Below are 25,385 nucleotides of genomic sequence, written 5' to 3'. Positions count from 1 at the left end.
TATTTCAATGATGTGCTGCTATTTAGCACAAAAAACAAGGAAACTATTATAACTGGCCTCATAAAGTAAGACATCAAGAATATTAGACTTTACCCTAAACAACTTGGCTTTGTTAAGGGTAGATCCTGCCTAATGAATCTGGTAAATTTCTTCAAAAGGGAAAGAGAGTCTTTAGATGTTGGCCACACAGTACACAGGGTGTATCTTGATTTGACAGAGGCCTTCAACACCATTCCCCATGCTGGTATCATACAGAAGATAAATGCTTTAAAAATTAACCCATACATGGTAAGATGAATAGCATATTGACTGGAAGACAGAACTCATACAATGTAATTTGCAGGTGCCTCATCAGCAAGTGACCAGCAGTGTCCTTCAGGGGGTGGTGCTGGGACCTCTCCAAACAAACAGCCAAGTCATCTGGTTAGTGGTGTTTGCAGATGACTGCAAACTGGTGGTTACTGTTGTGTCACCCTCTGGTACCCAAATCCCCCAGAATGAACTCTCCCTGGTAAACTCAGTGTATTAAAATAGGATCAACCTAAATGCTAAAAAGACTAGTATTATCATTTTTGGTAGACAATCCCTCCCCATATCATATTGTAAAGGCAACATATCACTACAAAATGAAAACATAGCCAGAAACCTATGAACTTGGGTTGATAACTACCTCTCTTTTGACCATCACATTGCAGCTGTTGTCAAAAAATCCTTTTATTTAGCACAACTAATTGTCAAAGCAATATCATCAAGGTCTAAAGGTAATGTCTCCCTTGCACTCAGTACTGATCAGACCAAGAAGGACCCCAAAGATGCCTAACCAAAAAGATCACAGGCCTTAAATCCCTGAGCTATCAAGAGATGCTGGAAACTCTATGTGACATAGATATTTGAGTAGAGATCTCTGTCGACTTTCTTTTTCTTATCTCCCCTCCCTCACCTACACAGTATCAACAATTCTGGTGGTCTGAAAGCTGTGAAACAGCAGCTAAATTAACAACTGTGCTAAGGAAAAATATCTGTAGTGACTCACTGAGTCCTAAAACAAAACTACATCCATCTTACTTAGCAGCTCTCAGCAAAGTGACCAGCGGTCCCTTTATGGCAAACAAGATGTCCACTACCAATGGACACCCTGAGTTCTTATACCTAAATCTTAATTACAAAGAAAAGTATCTGTAGTGACTCACTGGGTCCTAAAACAAACCTACGTCTATCTTACTTAGCAGCTCTCAGCAAAGTGCCCCATGGTCCCCTTACAGCAAACAAGTCATCTACTACCTACAGACAGCTTGAGGTCTTGTACCTGAATCTTGATTCCAAAGAAAAGTATCTGAAGTGACTCACTGAGTCCTAAAACAAAACTACATCCATCTTACTTAGCAGCTCTCAGCAAAGTGTCCCATGGTCCCCTTACTGCAAACAAGACCTCCACTACCAATGGATAGTCTGAGGTCTTATACCTGAATCTTAATTCCAAAAAAAGTTTCTGTAGTGATTTACCAGGTTTTAAAATAAAACTGCATCTATCTTACTTAGCAGCTCTCAGCAAAGTGCCCTGTGGTCTCCTTATGGCAAACAAGACATCCATTGTCAAAAGACAGCCTGAGGTCTTATGCCTGAATCTTAATTCCAAAGTATGTTTAATTAAGACATTTTTGAAGTGCACTTGCTATAATACTCTGGAGTGCTGTAGGGAAAGAATGGCGGTTAAAAACCACCAGAACCTGCTAATACGCTCCCCTCAAAAAAATGTAACACTACCCCTGTTAATTAGCAATCTAATTAATCATAACATCATTTTAAAACAGTAGACAATTAAACATTTCATCCTTTAAAGACTTTTCATCCTTACTTTAATTCATTTAGCATCAACTAAAATTTCCATTAAGAGTTCATCTTTCCTCTTCTATTAGTTTATAAATTACAGTTTCCCTGTCCATTTAAGTTCTCAGTGCCACTAGAAACTTTCATAACTACTGATTGTTTTTTGATTGCAAAAGCCTCTGAAAGGTGTAGCCCCACTCTGTTCGCCCTTGCTGTGCTCGAGTTCACTTCGCTCCCCTACCCTACTCCCATTCCCACCTGCCCCTCTTCCAATAGATTTATACCTCCTGTAGCTCCTCCCCATAATCTAAATCAACCATTAACCTCCCTCATAGCAGTAACATTATTCTCTCCCTGCTCCCTCCCCCTATTTCCACAATATACTAGAACCTTCACCCTTTACCCAGTTCCTGAGTAACACCATCTAACTCCTTCATCTTATCTCAGTATCTCCTCACTACATAACATACCCTGCACCATACGTCTCATTATCCTCTTAAGTACCCCCACTGTCCCCTGCTCACATTAACCCAAGCTACCTGCCCCCGCACCTTCTTAGACATATGATCTCAAAAATCTCCAACCCTAACCATACCATCACATACAAACACATGCAGTTACTCTGACATCTCATCTTCCTTATTCAAATATCTAACTAAACTAAAACTTACCCCTACAAATACCATACTTACGTTAACTCCATTTACCCTACTTAGATCCCTTGCAGAAACCCATCACCTACAAACAGTTGCACATCATCTCCTAGTACTGTCTCAGTGCGAAGATATTCATCCCAATCCTGGCCCCAATAACTCACCATCATCCATCCAACTTTCCATCAATCAAAACCTATATATAATAACAATAAATGTACACAGTATCTGTAATAAAATTACTGAATTCCAAGCCTGCCTGTCTCATTACACACCCGAAATAGTAGCAGTAACAGAAACCTGGTTAAAAGCACATATATCAGACACTGAAGTTATCCCATCAGGATACAACATCTTTTGAAATGACAGACTCCACAAAAAGGTGGGGTGTGGAACTAATCTATCATGAGTCCTTAAAAATTACAGTCTTTGTCAAGCCAGTCCTTACCTTTGGCAACACTGAATTATTACTTGCATCCCTACACATTAATAGTAATAAGCAATTATGTATTATTGCAGTATATATTCCCTCAGGCCAAAATATCTCGATTTTGGAAGACTTCCTATCCTGGGCAAACCAAAATATATGCAATGAAACTGTCATTTTTGGTGACACAAATATTAATTGGCAAAACATAATCTCCAACTTCCCTGTGAATAGTATAATCTTGCACAGGTTTTTACAGCTCATCACAGGCCCTACACGTACTCTAACTAAGCAATCAAAGTCAACCTTAGACTGGATCTTAGTATCTCACCCCCATAAATACTCCAACACTGAAACCCTCCCTAATACTTTAAGTGACCACTTACCAGCCTTCACCCACAGAACCCATATTAAAATACCCAAAACACACTACTGTAGAACATCCAGAAACCTTGCCCACTTCAATCAAAACATATTCATAAACACCCTAAAATCTCAGAATTGGACCCCAGTAAAAACATTACCTCTGGAAGATGCTGTAAATTATTTCAACAAGGCCTATCTCTATACACTTAATAGCCTAGGTTCCATTTGCAACAAAAGAACAAAACTTAACCATGCCCCAGGTTAGCAAAACATACTAAACAAGCTCTTCTTTCCAGAGACTGAGCCAGGAAAGTTTGGTAGAAAAATAGAAACCCACAAAATGAACTTAACTACAAGCAACTTCATAATAAAGTGAAAAAAATTGTCATAAATGATAAGAAAAACTATTTCTTGGCACAATTATCCAGCCAAAAAAAACCCAACAAAGTTCTGCAAATCTGCTTCCTCCCTCCTTAATCCTAGAAACTTGCAGAACCCAACAACCTACTCCTGACAAAGACCCACAACAAACTGCCCATATGTTTAACTCTGACTTTATCAATATCATTCTAAATCTTGTCAAAGACTCATCTCCAAAAACTATCCTAAACTCTAATAATCTAATGAGCACTTCAAATCTCACTCAAGATAATCCCATCTCTCTTTCTTGCCCCACCAGTGAAACCTCTAATAATATCCCATTAACTCCTCCATTCTCTATACAGCCAGTATCCACCTCCCTAGTATTTAAACTTATAACCAAACTAAGACCATGCTCCCTCTCCACTGATAATCTTCCATCTGAATATCTAAAACTTGCAGCTGATACAATAGTCTATCCTGTAAGTATTCCTTTTAACAGATCCATCTCAGAATCAAATATCCCCCAACTCTGGAAAAAAAAAAACATTATTATTCCATTACATAAAGGTTGTAATACCAAAAATCTCTCAAACTATCATCCTATCTCTATACTCTCACTACTACCAAAAACCTTAGAAAAGTGCATACATGCTCAACTCTTAGTGCACCTCCCTGACAATGATCTCCTTGCACCCACCCAACACAGATTTCATCCGGCACACAGCACTACTACAGCCCTACTCTCATTCATTGATATTGTGAACAAAGCTCTCAATTCTGGTCTACTAACTACAGTAATCTTATTAGACCTATCTAAGGCTTTCAACACAGTACCCTAAGTTGTTGCAACAATTAGAAAAACTAGGATACTCCCTATATTTCCTAACATGGTTTTCCAGTTACCAAAACAGAAAACAATCTGTTAGATGGCAATACCTGGTCAATAAAACAGGAGCTCCCTAAGGATCTATTCTAGGGCCTCTGTTTTTCACTATTTTCATTAATAATCTTAAAGCATCCCAACAAAGTACACTCGTCCAATATGTCGACGATTCCACTATCATCTTCTTTTCTAGCAATTTCTCTGATCTCCTTAGAATTACACAAAATGCCTTTACATCTATAGAAACCTGGCTGAATACTGCACAGTTTTTACTAAACCCCAAAAACTCTAAGTTCTTATTATTATTCTCAACAAAACCACCAACTCCAGACTTTAAAATTTACTCACAAAACAACACAGAAATTGAACTAGTGAAGACAGCTAAATTATTAGGCATAACTATTGATGACAAACTCACCTATGAGCAACATATTCTCAATACAATAAAAAAAAAACACTTCAAGCTTCATAAACATTTTGGACATAAACTTTATTTAGATAAGCCAACCAAAATAAATCTTGCAAAGGCTCTGCTTATCTCTTCCATCCTCTATGGAAGTCTCATTTTCACAAACCTTCACACATCTCTCAGTAATAAATTGCAATCACATTACTATAAAATAGCAAAATTTGCCTCTGGGATGCCAAACTGCACACACCATTGCCAGGCCATTTTGGAATTTAATTGGTTTGAATTCTCCCATTACCTATATTATACCCAACTAGCTCTTGCCCACAAACTGATATACAAACCCAACAACTACCCTGCACTTCATTCTATCCTACAATCATATATCCCAACCCAGAATCTTCGGTCTACCAAATAGCTTTTAAGTATAACCAAACCTAACAAAACAGCTGGACAAAGCCTATATTCGTATACCATTGCCAGAATACGGAATGCCCTACCTTCATCTATCATTCAACTAGACTCATTAAAAAACTTTCAAATCTCCACTAAAATGCCACTACCTCAATAATCATATCTGTTCCTGTGCACAAAAATCTAAGCCAACATAAATAAAATTCAATTATCCACTCTTTTTCCTTTCCTCCATTAAGTAACTCCTCTCAAACTTCAAAGAACTTTCTCTATATCAACTAACATATTCTAATCTCTCTAGCTACTCCTAGACAATATCTAGAACCCCCTAAGTATTTAAAGAACTGTTTACCTTAAATCTAACTACAATCTCTAATTGAAGGATTTTTATTCTTAAAGTACTGTATGTTACATATTAATAACCAATGTCATTTTTACAAAGCCTATGATCATTGTCTATTTTATTTTTAAAGTACTATGTATTTAATTTTTTTGTGGAGCTTTTCCCCTGTGCCAACACCGAAAATGTGTTTCTGATCCAATGGACTTTCCCAGTCAACAACTGTCAATAAATAAATAAATGATAATAAAAAAAATACTGTCTCAATAGAGACCCCATTGTGCTGAACTTTCTGTATCATTGCAACTCCAATATCTCCACCAATACTAACACAGGGGCCTAAGTCTTCACAACCAGATAAATAAAACATGGCAAATGGACAGCTATATAACATAGTCTCTCTCAAAAATCTGAAATAAACTTCTCCTGCATATTAAACAGTGCAACTTACTATCTTCCTTTAAAAATAACTTAGATGACTAGATGGGTAGCCACAAATGTTCTCCAGGAATGACTGGTGTGGACCTCTTAGGGAAAGGAGGTGTGACATAAGGGATGGTCCTGGCAAGGTATGGATGGTCATAAGAACTGGTCACCTTAAAGTGATTAGATTTAGCAACAGTAGATTTTCAACTTGAGAATTAGAGCATTCCTTAGCACTCTACAGACTGGGTTTAGTTCGGAGTATAAGTCATTGACAGGCAATTCAGAATAAAGCATCACAGCTTCTGCTATATCCAAAACTTCCATCTATTTGTTACTGTACAATGAATGTTTAATATCTCCTCCCCCAAGGTCTCTGCATGCACACACAATACAATTTTCTGAGGTAAAGAAGTAAATACGAGAGCAACAAGAGAGGTGTATTCCCAGGTTCCATTCTAATGGTGAAAAATGTCTCATGCTAATAAACCACCTCTATATCTGTGCAATACATAGTGGAATAAAACTATGAGTTGTGCAAAGAACAATATCAGTGTGGTTGCCTCTCTCTCTGGTTTAACTTCTCCATATATTTAATATATAGGTGTGTGTATGCTTGTGTCAGAAATGTATTCCATTCATATTTCTCAACCTTTTATCTCCTGAGCCAAGGGAAATAAACAAAATTAATCAGGGACAAAGCAGAAGCAGTTTTTAAATATTACTGCTAGAGCTATTAAAAGTTTATGGAATAAGAGGACTTTAAAATTAATATGCACTATCTGAAAAAAGAAGTCCATGACATTAACAACTACCATTATTTGTGGACTGTGTAGTATAATCTCACCTTGCCTTGAAAAAAAATGACAGATTTTAGAAAGGGCAAACCAAAATTTTGAGATAGAAATCCTAAGTCAATGCATGTTTGACTTCCAGAAATTAATATTGCTTTAATTTTTGATGTTTGCCAGGAGTGCTCTTCTCAGCAAAGATAGCCACCTCTTCTGTAGATTGAATAGAATTACCTGTACTGGTAATGCACTTAAAATATGCTTAGGAAATCTTTTTTATTAGCCCATTTGTTACCAGAATTAGTGGAAGTATGTTGGTGTCCTTGTTCAGCAGTTTTTTTGTTAGGAGTAGGCAATGTTCCCAGAGTGTGGTGCTTTTCTCTATTTATATATAAGATTTTAAGCACAGCTAAAAAACAACCATTAGAACAGGCCATTCAAAGAACTTTCTGACTTCCTGCAAAGTTAACACTTACTTGATCTATATTTCTCACCTCAACCACTGATATACATAATGAGATGCTAATAATGCTAAATTTTTCATTGAACTGCATTTAAAGTTGGGCCAGTATGAATTATTTTACAGGATCATAGCATCACAGGAAATACAAGCAACTTTGTCTTATGAATATCTATGCCTTGTCAGCTTCCTCTCTTAGACTGTATCCCCCCTCTCAAGGATGGCTAGGGCAGTCAACCCCAGGGTGAAATTGTCAGTACCTATCCAATCATCTAGGTCCTGTTTGAAAGAAGATGGTGTATCAAACTACTTAATTTGCAGGGGGAGTCATTTACAGAGGAAGAGGAGGAGGCACATTGTGATGAACTTTTAGTTATGTACTTACCATAACTTTAGATGTATGGGATCCATCTCGCCTACATTCTCTACAGATGGGTTCGGAGTCGGTCCTCGGCTCCGACTCGGCACGCTATACAATAGCACTTAGCCTCTTATTGGCTGAGTTACCTCATATCCCAGGATGCACCACTACTGCTTTCCCAGATCTTGTTTGTCCGCACACATGCACACACACACACACATAGACTGTTGTTATAAAATTGCCAGGTGTTTCAAGAGAGGAAACAGTTGTATTCAGACCATCCGGTCTCTTCTGGCCTCCAAGGCAGGGGGAAGGAGGGCGGGTTATTAGGAATGTAGGCGAGATGGATCCCATACATCTAAAGTTATGGTAAGTACATAACTAAAAGATGTAATGTGATCCTATCTCGCCTACATTCTCTACAGATGGGACAGCGTCCCTAGCACCTAATTCCTGGGTGGCTCATTGGAAAACGGTCCGGAGAACCGTGGAACCGAAGGAAGCTCGACCCCTAGATGCCACATCCAATATGTAGTGAGTAATAAAGGTGTGTAGAAGACCACGTAGCAGCCGCACAAATGTCATTAATAGAGAGCTTGGAATGAAAGGCTGCCGAAGTGGCCATAGCCCTGGTAGAATGAGCTTTCACTGGGATTGTAAGCTCTTTATTTGAAATGTGATAAATATGACTGATGCAGTCTCTGATCCACTTGGCAATAGTGACTTTCATGATTGCTTTGCCCAATTTATTGTCCGAAAAGGACACAAACAGTTGATCTGATTTTCGTGCTTGGTGTGTCCTATCCAAATAGAAACGTAATTGTCTGTGCACATCTAAGCTGTGAAAGGTATACTCAGCTCTGTTTGTATACTTAGGGAAAAAAAACGGTAATTCCAGTGATTGTTGCAAACAAAAGTTAGAACAAACCTTTGGTATAAATGATGGGTTTGGTCTAAGAGATACTCTATCTTTGTGAAATACCAGGTATGGTGGTTTGACACATAAGGCTTGAAGTTCTGAAACTCGCCTGGCTGATGTGATAGCAACTAGAAGGGCAGTCTTCCAAGAAAGAAATTTCAAGTCACAGGTTGCTGCCGGCTCAAAGGGGGGTGCAGTTAACGCGCCTAGCACTACGTTAAGGTTCCACGGTGGTGCAGGATGCGATATAGGGGGCCGTAAAAGCCAAGCTCCTTTAATAAAAGCTTTGCACAACTTGTTGTTCATTAAAGGTGGTTCTGCGTTCTCATGAAAATTGGAAATAGCTGCCAATTGAACTTTGATGGTAGACACCAAACAACCCTGGTTGAACAGGGAAGTTAAAAACTTCAGAACCTCTGACACAGAAGCAGTCATAGGATCTAATCCTCGGAGTTGGGCCCAAATAGCAAACCTCTTCCATTTACTACTATACATCTTTTTAGTAGAAGTCTTGTGGGCGGAGGACAAAATATGCATGGCTTCAGGATCGAAAGAATGTCTCCTAACTATAGTCGGAAGAGGAGTAGCAAAGCTGCTAGCTTCAATGAATGGAGGGACTGATGGAGCTGTCCTGACTAATGCGTCAGGAGGTCCAGAACTTGGTCCAGGAACCAGGGACCGTCCACTGCATACTTGCGAAGAAAGGGGAACCAAACTTGACGAGGCCTGTATGGGGCGATTAGAATCATTTTGCTTCTCAGTTGGATAGCCTTCTGAATTAGCTTGGGAAGAAGGGGAACCGGTGGAAAGGCGTATAGCAGACTGGGGGGCCAAGCTTGGATCAGAGCATCCTTGGGGGTCTCCCCGGGAACTGGAATGAGAGAGAAGAACTGTTGGCATTTTGCGTTGAGGGGAGTTGCGAAAAGATCGCAACATGGAATTCCCCATCTCGTGAAAATCTGTGTCACCACTTTGTGATTCAAGGACCATTCATGAGGGGAGAGAAAAGTCCTGCTCAGTCTGTCGGCTATCACATTGGATGTTCCCGGAATGTGAGTTGCCACTAGAAAGCGTTTGGTAGCAATCGCCCAATCCCATACTTTCATGGCCTCTCTGCAAAGGGGGTAAGACCTGGTCCCTCCTTGCTTGTTCAAGTACCAGACTACCGACATGTTTTCGGACTGAATGGCAATCGTCCCCTAGGGGAGGTGATCGTGCAGCGCTTGCAACGTTAGAAGCAACACCCTCATTTCCAGGATATTGATGTGGAGAAGATGCTCGTCGGAGTGCCACATGCCTTGGACCGACCTGTCCAGATAATGTCCCCCCCACCCTGTCTGGGAGGCGTCCATAGTCAACGTGGCCAAGGGGGATGGGGGAACGAAGGGTCGCCCCTGATCCAGGTTGGAGGAAAGAAGCCACCAACGAAGATCCTGTTTGCATGTCTCTGTGATCACTATTTGGTGACTGAGGGGGAGGTCTTGATAAGACCACTGGACTGAGAGGAGCCACTGGAGTATCCTCATGTGCAATCTTGCCAAGGGGACGAGAAGAATGGTGGCTGACATGGAACCTAACAGCTGTAGCACCATTCTCGCTGGAGCGCGACGTCTGAGGAGTAATGCCCGAACCTGAGACTGCAATGTTGCTATCCTTTCCGCAGGAAGATAGACTCGCATCTGCCTTGAGTCTATTTCTGCACCAATAAACAGAATACACTGTGATGGCAGCAATACAGATTTTGTCCAATTGAATATGATTCCTAAGGAGCTGCCTAAGGAGATAGTGGCTGCTAGAGTTTTTAAGAGTAGATGCCTTGAAGTGGCAGTTAGGAGCCAGTCATCTAGGTATGGAAACACCTGGAATCCTAGACTTCTCAGGTGAGCAGTCACCACTGCCAAACATTTGGTGAACACCCTGGGGGCTGTGGTGAGACCAAAGGGCAGTGCACAGAACTGAAAATGACTGTCCCCCAGGCTGAAGCGCAAGTGTCTCCTCGACGCCTGATCTATCAGAATGTGATAATAGGCATCTTTGAGGTCGATGAAGCACATTCAAACACCGTTCTCCAGAAGCGGGAGAATGGTTTGCAAGGTGACCATCCAGAATTTGGACTTTTTCACTGATCAGTTTAATCTGCTGAGATCCAAAATGGGCCTCAGGTCCCCGGTCTTTTTTTATACCAAAAAGAATCTTGAGTAAGTCCCTGATCCGGCCTGATCTGCGGGGACAGGTTGGATGACTCCTTTTTGAAGCAGCTTTGAAATTTTGATGGCTGCCATATCCCGTTGACTGGGTGGCGGGTCCGGGATTCTTTGGGATGGTGGAGGGGGTTGAGAGAAGGGAATGGAGTAACCTCCGGCGATGATTCGGAGCACCCATCGGTCCTGAGTGATACTTTCCCAGGCCTTTAGGTGCCTCAAAAAATTACCCCCGACTGGCTCCGGAGCTGCACAGTTGGGCACTCCTTCAGGGATGCTGGAAGGAGGAGGAGCCACGAAAGGACACGCGGTCTCCAGTGTTGCGGGGGCCTCCACCGCCTCTGGGACGGCGTCTCCCTGAAAAATTTCCCCTTCCTCTGCCTCTAGAAGGGGAATCGCTCTGCTGCGATGAGTAAGGCTTTTGAGATTTACGGAACCACATTTTCCCTCCTCTTTGAGCCTTTGGATAAGGTCTGAAGGGAGTGGAAAACCAGGCCCCTACGGCAGTTAAAGTCTTACCCTCCTGCTCGCAGCGAGTTAAAGTGTCCTTTACCTTGGGTCCAAAAAGGGAGGCCCCATCGAAGGGGGCGTCGGCAAAGGAAGACTTAAAGGCCTCCACAAAGTGACACAGGCGTAGCCAGGCTTGTCTCCGTTGAGCAACACCTGTGCCCGCCGCTCTGCTCGCTCCTTCGGCTACATACAAAATGAGCCTCATGGACGAGTTGGATAGGGAGGAAAGGGTAGCCAACTGGGAGTTAACCGTCTGGGCTAACTGCTCCGGTAAGTTACCAGAGAGGGTAACTGACATCTCCTTGACCAGATCCCTCTGTAGTCTCGTAAAGTGCGTCAGGTAATTCAGAAACCTTAATGTAAAGGTTGCTGAAGCAAGGGTGCGCTTCCCATACTGATCCATGCTCCTAGACTACTTATTAGGAGGATGGACGGATGTTGAAGCCTCTGCCACATCTTGTTGGGTAGCAGATGCCACCACCAAGGCATCTACAGCCACACCTTTGGTAAGAAAATCCTTATCAGGGGGTGCCGAAAGGAATTTATTGGGGCGAGCTGGCACCGGTTCAACAGAGTCTGGATGTTCCCACGCCCTTTGAGAGATCAAATCCAGGAGCTCATCGAAGGGCGGAGACACCCAGGAGGCGGAGGGTTGAGCCCCGAAGGCCTTGAGGAACACCGACTCCTCAGCAGAAGGGGGTTTGGACTGCAAGTCGCCTCGTTGCTTAAGGATTTCCAAGATGTCTGCAGAGGAGACATCATCCGAGGACGACTTGGGGGACCCTTCCGCATCATCGAGGTCGGTATCCAAGGTGAGAGACTCATCAGGGGAGTCAACGTGCTTCCTCTTGCATTGTCTCTTCCTCGGGGGTTCCTCCGAAGATGTTTCGGAGGGGCCTCCGGGAAGAAGGGAACCCCCGATGGGGGTAACCTCAGGCCCCAGGGCTCCGCTGTCGTGAGACAGGGGGATTGCAAAGGAACCAGTCTCCGTGCCAAGGGAAGGTGGTGGTGAGATGGTAGAAGTGGCCAGAGAGGATTTGGCCAAGGCACTCCTCATGGCCTTGAAGGCGGGACCCCCACAGTCCTGGGAAGGTTCAACCCCCAAGGCCACAACAGCTGTCGGAACTCCCGCCGCCGACGCACCGAGAGGGAGGCTCGGAACCGAAAGGATCGGTCCCGAAGCGTCCCCCCCCGGGGCCGACAGAGGAGGTCCGCGTACCGAACACCGACCCGAAGGGCGGGGTTGGAGTTAGGGTCGGAACTGACCCGACAACCTCCACCGGCTCCACCAACACTAACTCCAATGGCACTGAGGCTGTTGGAGGAGGAACCAAGATGGCAGGGTGGGAAGACGGCTCCGGAGCCGACTGGGCTGGAGCCGAGACCAACTTTTGAAAGACTGGAGACTGAAAAAGCCTTTGAAGCACCCTGTCTACATCTGAATCGGACATCCTCGAGGACCGAGAAGAGACCGACCGGGTCCGAGTAGACTTCTCCGCCGGCTCCGAAAGACTGGGGGACCGCCTCCGAATGGTTGCGAGAAGTATCGGCGCCGAGGGAGATTCCACCACTACTGCAATTTCCCTCGGAGCCGATGTGGACTTCGGCACCGAAGGGGAAGAGTCTGAGCGGGCAACCTTCATCGGCTCCGAAGGCAGTGGAGCCGATGGAGATGACTCGCCTCTCGACGCCCGAGCTCTCGGTTCCGAAGCCAGAGGAGTCGAGGCTGGAGACATTGAGGCAGACCGTTCCGCCCTCGGCTCCGAAGTCCGTGGAGCCGACGGAGAAGCCTGCCTTGACTTTTTAGCTGCCGGATCCGACGGGCTGGTCAGAGCCAAAGATTTTTTCTTCCTCGACGGGGAAGAAGAAGAAGATAGGGCTTCCTCAAAGGAAGGGGTAATAAGCCCTTTCAAAATCAACTTATTTTTCCTCTCTTGGAGCACGCGAGAGGAAAAAGCGTGGCAAACGCTACAGGATTCCTGTAGGTGCTTCGGCCCCAAACAGTATACACATAGCAATGGTCGTCCGTAATGGACATTTTGTAAGAGCATTTTGAACATTTTTTAAAACCTGATGGCCTATGTTCTTTAGACATGGCTATCTAACCTTTAACACTGACTCTAAAGAAAAAACACGTAAACTAATGGCAAGGTCCCTCTAAGTTAAACGGGAACACTTGCTACCAAGAAAAAAATACAATTTACCACAAAGTTGTACAAAGTAAAAACACACAATGTGAAATTGTTAAACAGCCCTAACTAAAGTGTGAGGGCTAGGCAAAGGCCCCTCTAACTTAAACGGGAACCTTAACCGTAGAAAAAACACAATTTTTACCACAAACTTTCAAGGAAAAATCAGTCACACAACAATAAATAGCTGTTAAAACAGCTTTTGGGTAATTTTAGCAAAATTTCTGACAGAAATTTAAGCACTAGAGGCACTTAGCTCAGCCAAGTCCGAGACCATGTCAATGCTGTAGAAGCGGCAAATGAGATCTGGGGAAGCAGTAGTGGTGCATCCTGGGATATGAGGTAACTCAGCCAATAAGAGACTTCGTGCTATTGTATAGCGTGCCGAGTCGGAGCTGAGGACCGGCTCCGAACCCATCTGTAGAGAATGTAGGCGAGATAGGATCACATTACATCTTATCTCTCCATCATATTTCATCTGTTGGTGAAGATTTAGATCCCTGGTTCTTGTATTAGAGAGATTACATGCTTTGTGCAGATACAAGAGTTCCAGGACCACTGGGTCCATAATGGTATGAAAGGCAAGGCACAGATCAACCCTCAGGAGTCTATAAAATACTGAATAAAGGGACAGTGCTTCCACTCTTTCCTGGTGAGCTAGAGTTTTTAGGCCAGTGATCTTCTTAGGAACCTCTCTCTGGCGTCTTTCCAGTTGTTTGATATAGCTAGTGAGATATATCCTGAAGTAAGTGCTGAACTCAATAACTGACCTAGTCAGTGTTGATAATAGGAAAACTGACCTATTTAGATATGGATGATATTCACATGGCAATTAGTTGTGCTGAGTAGAAGGACTTCTGTCATGACATGATGATTAAGCGAGTGGGAATTATTAACCTATGCTCCAAGATCCCTAATAACATTCTCATTTTGAATTGGGATACTGTCTATAATATATGCTTAGGGGGAGGGCTAGCTACCAAATATGACAATACTGCAGTTTTTTTTTTCTTCTTCTTTTTTTTTGCATTTACTTTGAGCCCATTTTTACTGCATCAGGTATTTATGAACACAAATACTTGCTGATGGGTTTTGGCATCAGAGAGGGACTTGATAATGACTCCCACCTTGCAATCATCTGTAGACTTTGTTAGCCAGATGTCTTGATTCATGGTCTAGAGATCAGAAAAGTATATGCTGAACAGGAGGGGTCTTAGTACTGAGCCTTGTGGGATACCGTCAAGTCCCAGTCATTCTCACTGTGTAGATTCTGTCTTTTAGCCTGTTTACTGTCCACCTTAACATAAGGGGTCTATCTTTAATGCATTTACTTAACCAACTATGCTAACATGGTCAAAACTGTCAAACACCTTGGCTAGGTCAAGGTGCACCATGTGGACAGTATGACCACTGTTGATGGCCCATGTTACCCTCACAAAGAAGTTAACTGAATTTATTAGGCAGGATCTAGCCTTGACAAAACCAAACTGCTACAGGACTACTCTGATGAAATTTTTGATATAATATTTATCAAGTCAGTTTTAGTATGTTCTATGGCTTTGCAAATGAGATAAATCAGGTTGATGGGCCTGTAATTCCCAAGGTCAGTGGACTGGCATCACTACTACTCTGCAACAGACCTCAGGGACAAAGCCTGTGGCTAAACTCAAGTTATCGAGATTACTGAATGGCTCTGCAGGGGCTTGTTTACTACTGTGTATTAAACAGTCAAGTATACTATTGACCCATGAAGAATGTATTTTTGGTTGTGGAAAATACCTTCAGGGTGAGTTATTTAGTGATGATTGGGGAGTTTGAAATATTAAGGGACATGTGGACTTTGAATGGCCATCTCTGGTATAAAATTGTCAATAATATTGTTTGCCACTAAGTTTGCAATGTCTACTGAGTTAGAATAGGTGGTGACATCTTGAAAACGTTCAAAGCAATGCTGGACAGCATTTCTTAGTTTCCTAACACAGCTAAAGAAGGCTTTGTAACTGTCATTGGTTTCATATACTAGCATTTTTCAAGTTTTAATAATATTTCTTATATTATCCTTGAAATAGAGGTTTTGTTATCTGCTGTATACTTTAAGGAGTTTCTTTTCTTTCTTTTACTGTAGAGTTTATTTATGTTGGTAGATACCCAGGAAGGTTTGAGGGTTTATTTTTAAATTTCTGATTTGTACTGCCAGTTCTGTACATTTATCTAGATGGTGTAGAACTGTTTTGTGAAACTACCTGCTGTGACAACGTTGGAGCTGATGCTGCCACAACTGAATTTTGAAATGTTGTCAAAGAATTTGATAAGGTTAGCAAGTTTGAAATAGTTGAATTCCAATATTTTTGTTTCAAGGGACTTTTACATTTTACAGTGAAAGTTACAAGTTTATGATCAAATTTAACAAAGGATGGTGATACTAATGATACAGTGAAAGAAGAAGGTATATTTGTAATGATCAGGTTAAGAAAATTATGCTCGCTGTTAAGTTTGTTACCAATCTGGTCCATGGAGTTTTTGTTTATTAAACATAAAAGCCTTTGGGCTGATCCTGTGCTAGAGGTATAGGTTTACCAGGTTATTGAGAAGTAAAGTTATCCAAAATAATGGTGCACTTCTTTATCAGCAGTTCACGGAGTACATTTAGGAATCAACTAGCTAACAGATAATAAAAAAATAGGTAACAGATCATAAAAGAAAGTTCAGCTGTGTAAGTAAGCTTATCAAACCATTAGACATTCCAATGAATACTGCTGCAAAAGCCTTAGCTAAATGGGTTATATCCTGCATGGGATGTAAAAGCTAAACAGTTTTGAAAGCTTCAGGTCACCCTTCATGTGCTCTAACCATTAGTCAGCTTGAGCTTTCATGCCAAGTAAAAGAGGGAGGCTAAGCCCTAAGAGACATTGCTAGAAAAAGTGAAAACACATGGCCACACCCTGGCATTAAAAAAAAACACCAAACAACAGGGTGTGGGTTGGAGGCAGAGCAGCTACTACAGCAGTGATCGTTCAAACATCTACGGTTATGGTAAGTTTGCGTACACAATGGTACTGTGTTGATCACTGTTGGAGTAGCCTAAACTATATGGGTAGATCATACCTCTCAACCTGGAAATATCAAAAAGCTAGACAAAGGTCCATGAAAACTATGTACAAATCTGTATGCTGATTAACATAAAATGTGCATACATGATTATGTAACCCCACCCACTCCAATAGAATTCTGGGATACCAACTATCAAATGCAAACTGAAGAACAGACAACCAAAATATGGCCCCAGTGTCCCCCTGCAGCCATTCCAATGTCCCATTACTTGGTTATTTCACCCTAGTTACCATAAACACTATAATGTGCATACTGCTTTAGTTCTACAATGATTATTTAGATTTTATTTTACATTTTATAGCACAAACACTAATAGACATCTGCTAAACAAAGCAATACAGTCTCACAATGAAAATAGACAGCATTAAAACTAATGAGCCTTTGAAACTCACATTCATTGAGACAGCATTGAAACCCACATCCAAAGAAAATGCATCTGGCAAGTGGCGGATAAAGATGACCGTTGGGCTGTTTTCAAATCATAGACCCCTTGCACACAAAATATACATGTGTTCTTTGATACACCTTCCTGACTGTATGAAATTACATTCCTTGTATAATACAGCACACTTGCTAAAGCACATTTTAAATTTATTGTTTTGAACATTTTTCCAGTAAGCAATGAAACAAAATGCATGAACCAATAATGACAAAACTGCCCAGTTCATAACATTTCCATCATAAAAGTCTACTCAAACTTCTACAGTCCAACAGTATCAGTAAATATGCACAATCTCTGCAGAAGTAAAAGTCATCTAAATAATTCCACATTAAAAATATCTGTAACTAATGAAGAGGTTGCTGCTAGCAAATAACTTTCTATTTCATTGTTTCATCTACAAGTAAAGTGCCTGTTGCCCTTGAAGAATAAAATGCCTATGTTACATTAAAAAATGATAAGCTAGTAACATTTTAATAGGGAATGGATGGCAAACTGATAACAGGTTCATAGTTACTAGGTATCTCTGCCAAAGGAGCACATTCTCAGGACTGCAGAATCCACCCCCTTTACAAGTACAATATCAGCAATCCATCTACATACTGTGGGAGTAGAACACACAGCCTTCTGCAGCACAAGCAAGTATACTACATGTTGTGCTACTAACAATACAAGTAGACTTTGCATAAGGAGCACTAACGTCTCTTTCCATGAAGAACTGTGCAAAAAAGGAAAAAGACAAAATTTATTGGGCTGCAAGGAAAACCTTTGGCAGACCACCACGGCACCACAATGCAACTGTTAAAACCAAAACTGATTTCTTTTACTGACTATCTGAACAATACCACTAATTTTCTTGTATTTAAAGTTGATTACTCCAAAGAAGTTATAGATTTTCTTGATGTAAAGGTGATTCTGCATCCGGAAACTGGCATACAGACCTGCCTCCATAGGAAGGGCACCTGGAGAAATCACTAGCTACATCACCAGAGTATGCACACCAACCATATTTTTAAGAATAGCTTTGAAAATCAAGCCATAAGGGTCTCACATTTATGCACGTCAGAGGTTGACTTTGTAACAGAATGTGACAAATTGCACTGTAATTTACGTGCAAGGAGCTACAAAGAGTCGGATCTCAAGTTGAGCACTGACCTTAAGAAAATGAGAAACCTCAAGGGCTGTCCCTACTACACTGAACAATTGACCATTCCATCCTCTGTTGAACATAAGAACAGTAATTCACAACTTAATTATCTTCTGACGTATAGTACTGACAATAAACAAGTGTGTGACACCATTAGAAAATATTGGCCTATATTGACTGCTGATGAGAGGATTAAAAATATTGTAGGAGACAAACCCAGGTTCTCGTACAAGAACAAATGGAACATCAAAAGCCTCTTATGTAATAAAGATGGCTTCGGTCACCAGACACTCTCAGTAAGAAAAAGCACTTTCAGATGCCATCATTGTAAAGCTTGTACTCACAATGACAGCAGCAACACTTTTATTCACTCTGTTTCCAATAGTACCTATGTTTTTGATGTATTTACAAATTGTATTACTCAAAATCTTGTCTATATGGCATCTTGCTGCTCATGTAGAGCTTTCTATGTAGGAAAAACTGATCAGCACCTTAAGGATCAGATTCTACTTCATTTGAGAGACATAAGGAATGCTGATTTAAACAATGCGCTTGCTATGCACATTGTTCATAATCCAACACATGTGTTTAAATTTAAAGTCCTGGAATGTATTCAACCTAGCACAAGAGAAGGTGATATAAAGAATTGGACAGTAATTAGAGAAATTAACTGGATTATTAATTTAAGAGCACATTGTCCTCCAGGCTTAAACAGTGTAGTGCCATTAAGACCTATCTTAAAAGCAAGAAAGCTAAGGATTTAGCCCTGAGGAGGCTATGCAACTTAGAAAGTTTATTTATCACGATGCAGTGTTTTTTATTTACTGCTGCTACAAAGCTTGCAGCAGCTGTATTTGCTGTATCTGCTAATACCAATTGTCAAACACACTTTTTGCTGCCATGGCAATGAGCCACAAGAGGATGATTGGACTCAATGAGTCATATAGTAACCTATCACCACAGGGATACATGTCTAAGAAAACAATTGGTTAAAACTAAGAAGCTTATCCAATAGGAAAGTTACCACTGAATGCTTCACTACTGACTGTTGACTAATCTCTAGAACTGCAGTTGGCCACTAGGCTTCCAATCAATACTAAGACTATGAATCTGCATTTGCATATGTGGTCCACCCCACATTTTTGATTGGGCATCTGGGTTTTAAATAGAATCTGTAGCAAGATTTACATGTGATCTGAAGAAGGCTACATCAGCCAAAAGCACTTATCGGACCAAATTTTATTCCTGCATTTTAAAGTTTTACTCAAATTTGTGGTTTTAACAGTTGCATCATGGTGCCATCTTGGTCTGCCGCAGGTTTTCCTTGCAGTTTGTTTTGTTTCCATTGGCAGCTTTAGCAGTTGTAACAGTGTTTATTTTACTAAAATTTATTGGGCTGGGGGGGACAAAGACCCAAAACCGGGGACACATTTTAAACATTGCTCATATAATCTTAGAAAGTTGCTAGAATAAAATGCTGTGTTATCACTCTTCCTGAAAGAAAGGAAGACAAACTTAAATGGCTATCATTATTAAGTGAATCCACTTCTCACTGATTTTGCCAGAAAACCATAAATTTTACTTTATTTAACATTTGTTTACTGGGAAAGCCCAACTTGGAACAAAGCCAATATTCAGAAGAGGCCTGACAAGAAATGCTCTAGATGCATGTCTTTGTATCGTGGGAGGAAACAAGAGCACCCAGAGGAAACCCACACAGACACAGGGAGGACATGCAGACTCTGCACAAAATGCACTTCAGCCAAGAATTGAACCAGAGAATCTCTTGATGTGAGGCAACATTTCCACTGCGACATCCACATTTTAAGAGGAACAGAGCAAAAAGTATGAGCAAACATTCCAGACATTCTGTGAAATTTTGAGCAGTTAAGAGATATAACTCCTTCAAATCAGAAGTGGTGGTATGGGTAGAGAACTCAGGCTCTTGCTTCTTGTTCCCAAGATACAGGGTTTGAGCCTGAGTAACACTACCCACCAGTTATTCCTAACTGGGGCATTTTACACATACACACACAAAACTTAGAACGGCCGGTGCACACAGTATCTGGTAAAACACACTCTGTACACACACACACACACACACACACACACACACACACACACACACACACACACACACACACACACACACACCTCTAAGTGCAAAGCAGTTCTACACACAGAAAGAACTTGCAACGAGTGAGCAGGTTTGACTTAGAATGGCTGGTGCACACACTATCTGGTAAAACACACTCTAAAGGCACAAGTAAAGAAATACAGGTTCAAGAGCATCTCTGATGGACTACAAAACGCACAAGAGCATATGCAGTGAGGAAAATAATGCAAGTAAAAAAAAAAAATACAGGCACAACATCTTGTGCAACGGTTGAATGCTGGATAAGTACGGGCACAACATCTTGAGCAACGGTTGAATGCTCAATTAGAGTGGGCGGTAAATAAATTGGGCACAAGTGCTGCACAACAGTATCTCTCAGTGCACACAGTATCAAGTAAAAAAAAACACAGCCGCAACAATATCTCAATGTGGACTAACCAGTTCTGCTAAAAGAAAGAAAGGCAGGTTGAAATTAGCCTAGCAACTTCCTATGAATTAAAAGTGGCCGGTGCAGTACACACAGTATATTTTGGCTGGTAAAAATAATGCAATACGGCCACAACAGCACACAGAAAGAATGAACTTGAAGTGAGTGCGCAGGTTGAATCAGAACAGCTGGTGCACACTGTGTCTGGTAAATAATGCAATTCTTATTTGGAAGTTGGAGGACTCTGCTACACTTCCCGCCATTGCTGTTATATAACAGGAAGTAGCTGATGTCATCACGCATGCCCCTATAGGCTGGTGATGCTTGGTAACATCAGCCAAAAATTTAAAGTGGTAACTCTGGTAATGCGAAAAAAAAAAAAAGACCCCCACTACCTCTACATTTATACCCCACTAACCATACCCACTCCAATTACCCTCTTCCTTCCCCACCCCTTACTCCACCCCTACCTCCTTTCATTCACCTAGCCTAACCACTCCCAGCCTTGCTACACTCCATTCACACCAATCACTAACCCCAACTACAACCCTAAAACTACAGCAATGTTAACAAAACCTTCCTCACCTATTACCCATCTACTACTACTACTACTAAGCTTATCCTAGCTAACCTACATCACCAAACCCATCTACACTACTCACTCCCCCCATTATCACATAACCAGTCCAATCCCTAAACAACACAAGCACTCTTCCACCTCTATAAGCCCTCACCTAAACTTCTGCAACCCCTCCCTACTCTTCCCCTTCAAACTATTTTCCACATACAAACATATTAATCCAAGTCTTACTTGCACTACAAAACATACAATCCTTAAACTATATACAAAACTCTCTAATTAACTTTCTTTTCATCTTCACCAACTTATAACCACTCTACTTTCTGTTGACATACACCCTAACCCTGGTCCCTCTTCCATCAACTCCTCAACAATCCCCTCCTATACACCTTCATTTACAAAAACCCTCACCTTCTCAGCAATAAATGCTCAAAGTATATGTAACAAAATCCCCAACCTCCATGCCTGGCTTCTCCATAACAATCCTGACATACTGTCAATATCTGAAACATGGCTAAAACCCTCCATAAAAGATTCAGAAATAACTCCCCCCAACTACAATATCATCAGGAGAGACAGAACCCACAAAAAAGGAGGTGGAGTAGCTCTAATCTACTCCTCTTTCTTTTCAGTTACTTCATATTCTAAGCCAGTTCCCCAATTTGCCAATGCCGAACTACTTCTAACCCTACTCCACATAAACAAGCATAAAACAATATGCTTAGCCTCCCTCTATATCCCTCCTGGTGATAACATACCTATTCTTGAGGACAGTCTGTCTTGGCTCTCCGCCAACATTACTAATGAAACTGTTATCCTAGGTGACGTTAACATCAACTGGTCCTCTGTCCACTGCCCAACAAATCCCCTAAATATAAACCTCTATAACTTTCACCAGTTAATCGACTCAATAACCAGACCATCTAAGGACCATTCCTCTGGAAGCACCCTAGACTGGATTCTGGTATCACATCCACACCTTATCTCAAGTAGTGGTACACTCCCCGACTCTCTCAGTGACCACTTTCTGACTTTCACTCACCGTCACTCTCCCTCTCTACAGCTTCCACATACCACCATCTCTGTACGCTCCTTAAAAAACTTTAACCCCAACACCTTCTCTGACTTACTTAAACAATTTAACTGGAGTCCCCTAAATACACTACCCTAGACAAAGCTGTCACCTATTTTAATACATCATTTCTAAACCTTCTAGACACCTTGGCCCCCCTAAGAACAAAAAGAATCAAGAGCAAAACCATCCCATGGTTATCCAAAGATACCTTAGCTGTCATGCGCCTCCGTGATAAAGCCTTGAAAAACTACTACAAAAACAAAACCCCAGCCACCCTAAATGAATACAAAATACTCCACAACAGAGTTAAGAAACTTATCACTTCTGACCGCAAATCCTACTATATTACCCTCCAAAATAATCACAAGACTAACCCAAAAAAATTCTGGGATAGTATCTCCTCCCTCTCCAACCCTGACAAAAAGGAAAACCCACACCCTGATCACAATACTTCTGATACCGACTTAGCTTTCTGATTTAATAGCTTCTTCATTGATTCCATATCTAAATTAACATCATCATTCACAAATAACTCCACTCATCCAGCTACAATTCTCACTACCCCTTCCTCCTCAAGGTGTTCCACCTCCCACCTCCCTCTCTTTTCTCTCAAACCCATACCTGTATCTACTATAAAAAAGTTCCTTTTCAAATTAAAACCTTGCTCTAATGCCCCTGATAATATCCCTTCCTTCTTCCTAAAGACAGCTACTGAAGCCATTGCCTCCCCCATCTGTAAACTTATAAACGATCAATCCAAGAAGGTTATGTACCCCTATCGCCATCTTATCTCCCATCTCTAAACTACTTGAAAAATGTATCCACATACAACTATTACCATACCTCACCAACAGCCACCAACTAACCCCAACACAACATGGATTCAGACCCGGTCACAGCACTTCTACTACACTACTCTCCTTCCTCGAAACTGTAAATAAAACTAGAGACTCTAACTGCATTGTCTCCACCCTCCTCCTAGACCTTTCTAAGGCCTTCGATACCATCTCCCATTCCCTCCTGCTGACCATACTCTCTAACCTACACCTTTCACCCTCTTGCATCAACTGGTTTTCCAGTTACCTTTCCAACAAGCAACAATCTGTCAAATGGAAGAAATCTATCTCCTCTTTCCTCAACAGACACTGGTGTACCCCAAGGTTCCATATTAGGTCTCTTACTGTTTCAACATCTTCATTAATGACTTCCACCACAATATTCCAAACTCTAAAATAGTCCAATATGCAGACGATTCAGCTATTATCTGTGCTGCAAACTCCATTCCCTCCCTTATAAAACTAACTCAAGATGCCTTCTCAACCATTGAAAAATGGATGCATGATAACCATCTAGCTCTCAATCCATCAAAAACCAAACTCATGTTATTCACCCCATCCAAAAGCATAACTATCGACATAAATTCCTTCCTCATAACCAGTCAAAACAACACATCCCTAGAAATTGTTTCCAGTGCTAAACTGTTAGGAGCTCTTATTGATAATCAGCTTACATTTGATTCCCATATACAAACAAACATTAAAAAAACACATCAGAAACTCGGTATGTTCTATCGCCATATTCGCTTCCTCTCCCCATCCACTAGATTCCTTCTATCTACCACATACCTCATCCCTTCTCTCCTTTATGGTGACCCACTCTTAACCAACCTAAAATCCTCTATCAAAACAAAACTCTCCTCCTGCTACAACAAAATCGCTAAATTCACCACTGGGCACAGATCATCCTCCCATCACTGTACTGCCCTCCACAGACTCAACTGGCTAGAGCTCACAAACTACCTTACCTACACACAACTAACTCATGCACATAAGCTCATTTTCAAGCCCTCACTCGCCTCAACCTTCACCATGCACCAACCTAGCAGACCCCTAAGAACCAGCACTCAGAACCTAATTGAACTCCACAAGGGGTGGGAGGTTGGCATAATGGTTAAGGTGTTTACCTTACAAACATAAGGTGCAGGGTTTGATTCTCACATGGGGTAATTGGCTAGGCTGAAAATGGCCCACAAGGGCAGTTAGCCTAGTATTAATCTATGAACCTATGAACAAACCAGCCTGTCCAGCAGGCAAACTCTTACTCTCCTTTTCCCTTGCCTGTCTCTGGAACTCCCTCCCACCTCATATCCGCAGTACAAGCAGCATTCCCATCTTTAAATCTCTCCTCCACTCACATTTATCATCTCTCTGGGAATACTCATGTTCCCAACCTGCATAACATCACCAGCTACTACCTTACCCCCTTAATCTATAAACTCATCCCTCCTGTAGGAACATACACATTGTAATTAATCTCTTATGTTAATACCTTCTGCACACACCTACTAACTATTGTCCTACTTAACACTTTTTTCTTTTCTTTTTCTAGTAAACATAGAGACTAAAAAATTGTAAACTGATATGAATTGTTGCATATGCTCCTCTGTGTTTTCCTGTTGCATTAACATTTACTTGTGCTTATATGTACTATTCTGACACTTTAACAAACTGTTATGCTATTTTCTTGTATTTTACTTCTATTCTTTACTTGCATATTTGATATTGTATCTATGGAGCTTTTCTCCCCAGGACTCCATTGAAAATGGGCTCATTCGGCCCAATGGACCATCCTGGCAAACAAACTTCAAATAAATAAATAAATAAATAAATAAGACTGGGAAATTTGGAAATTAAGGGGGCCACTCGGAAATTCAGTTCCATATTACATTATCAAAGTTTCAGTACTTCGAATACCATATGGTCGACACCATATGATCGAAGAATAAAGTAATAAAACTTCTAAAATGTAAAAAAAAAAAAACAAAAGTAACTGCTGTTAGCAGGGGGGCAAGCCCCCCTGCACCCCCCACACCCCCCTACTTAAATATACCAACTTTGAGATCTCACTTTAACGGAGTTAAGTGCAGGAAAGGGAAGCTTTCCATTTCCTACGCT

General features: G+C 41.4%; 1 protein-coding gene across 1 annotated transcript in view; it reads right to left on the bottom strand.

Moving 5' to 3' along the window:
- Positions 1 to 25,385, bottom strand: part of CFAP61 (cilia and flagella associated protein 61) — a 4,145,169-nt gene that overhangs the window by 3,297,532 nt on the left and 822,252 nt on the right. The gene's annotated exons all lie outside the window — the stretch shown is intronic.

The sequence above is a fragment of the Protopterus annectens genome, chromosome 1.part2 (genome assembly GCF_019279795.1).
Source record: "Protopterus annectens isolate FY-2018-M chromosome 1.part2, PAN1.0, whole genome shotgun sequence".
NCBI lineage: Eukaryota > Metazoa > Chordata > Ceratodontiformes > Protopteridae > Protopterus > Protopterus annectens.
Note: the sequence above shows the minus strand (reverse complement) of the source record. Positions and strands in the feature narration are given on the sequence as shown.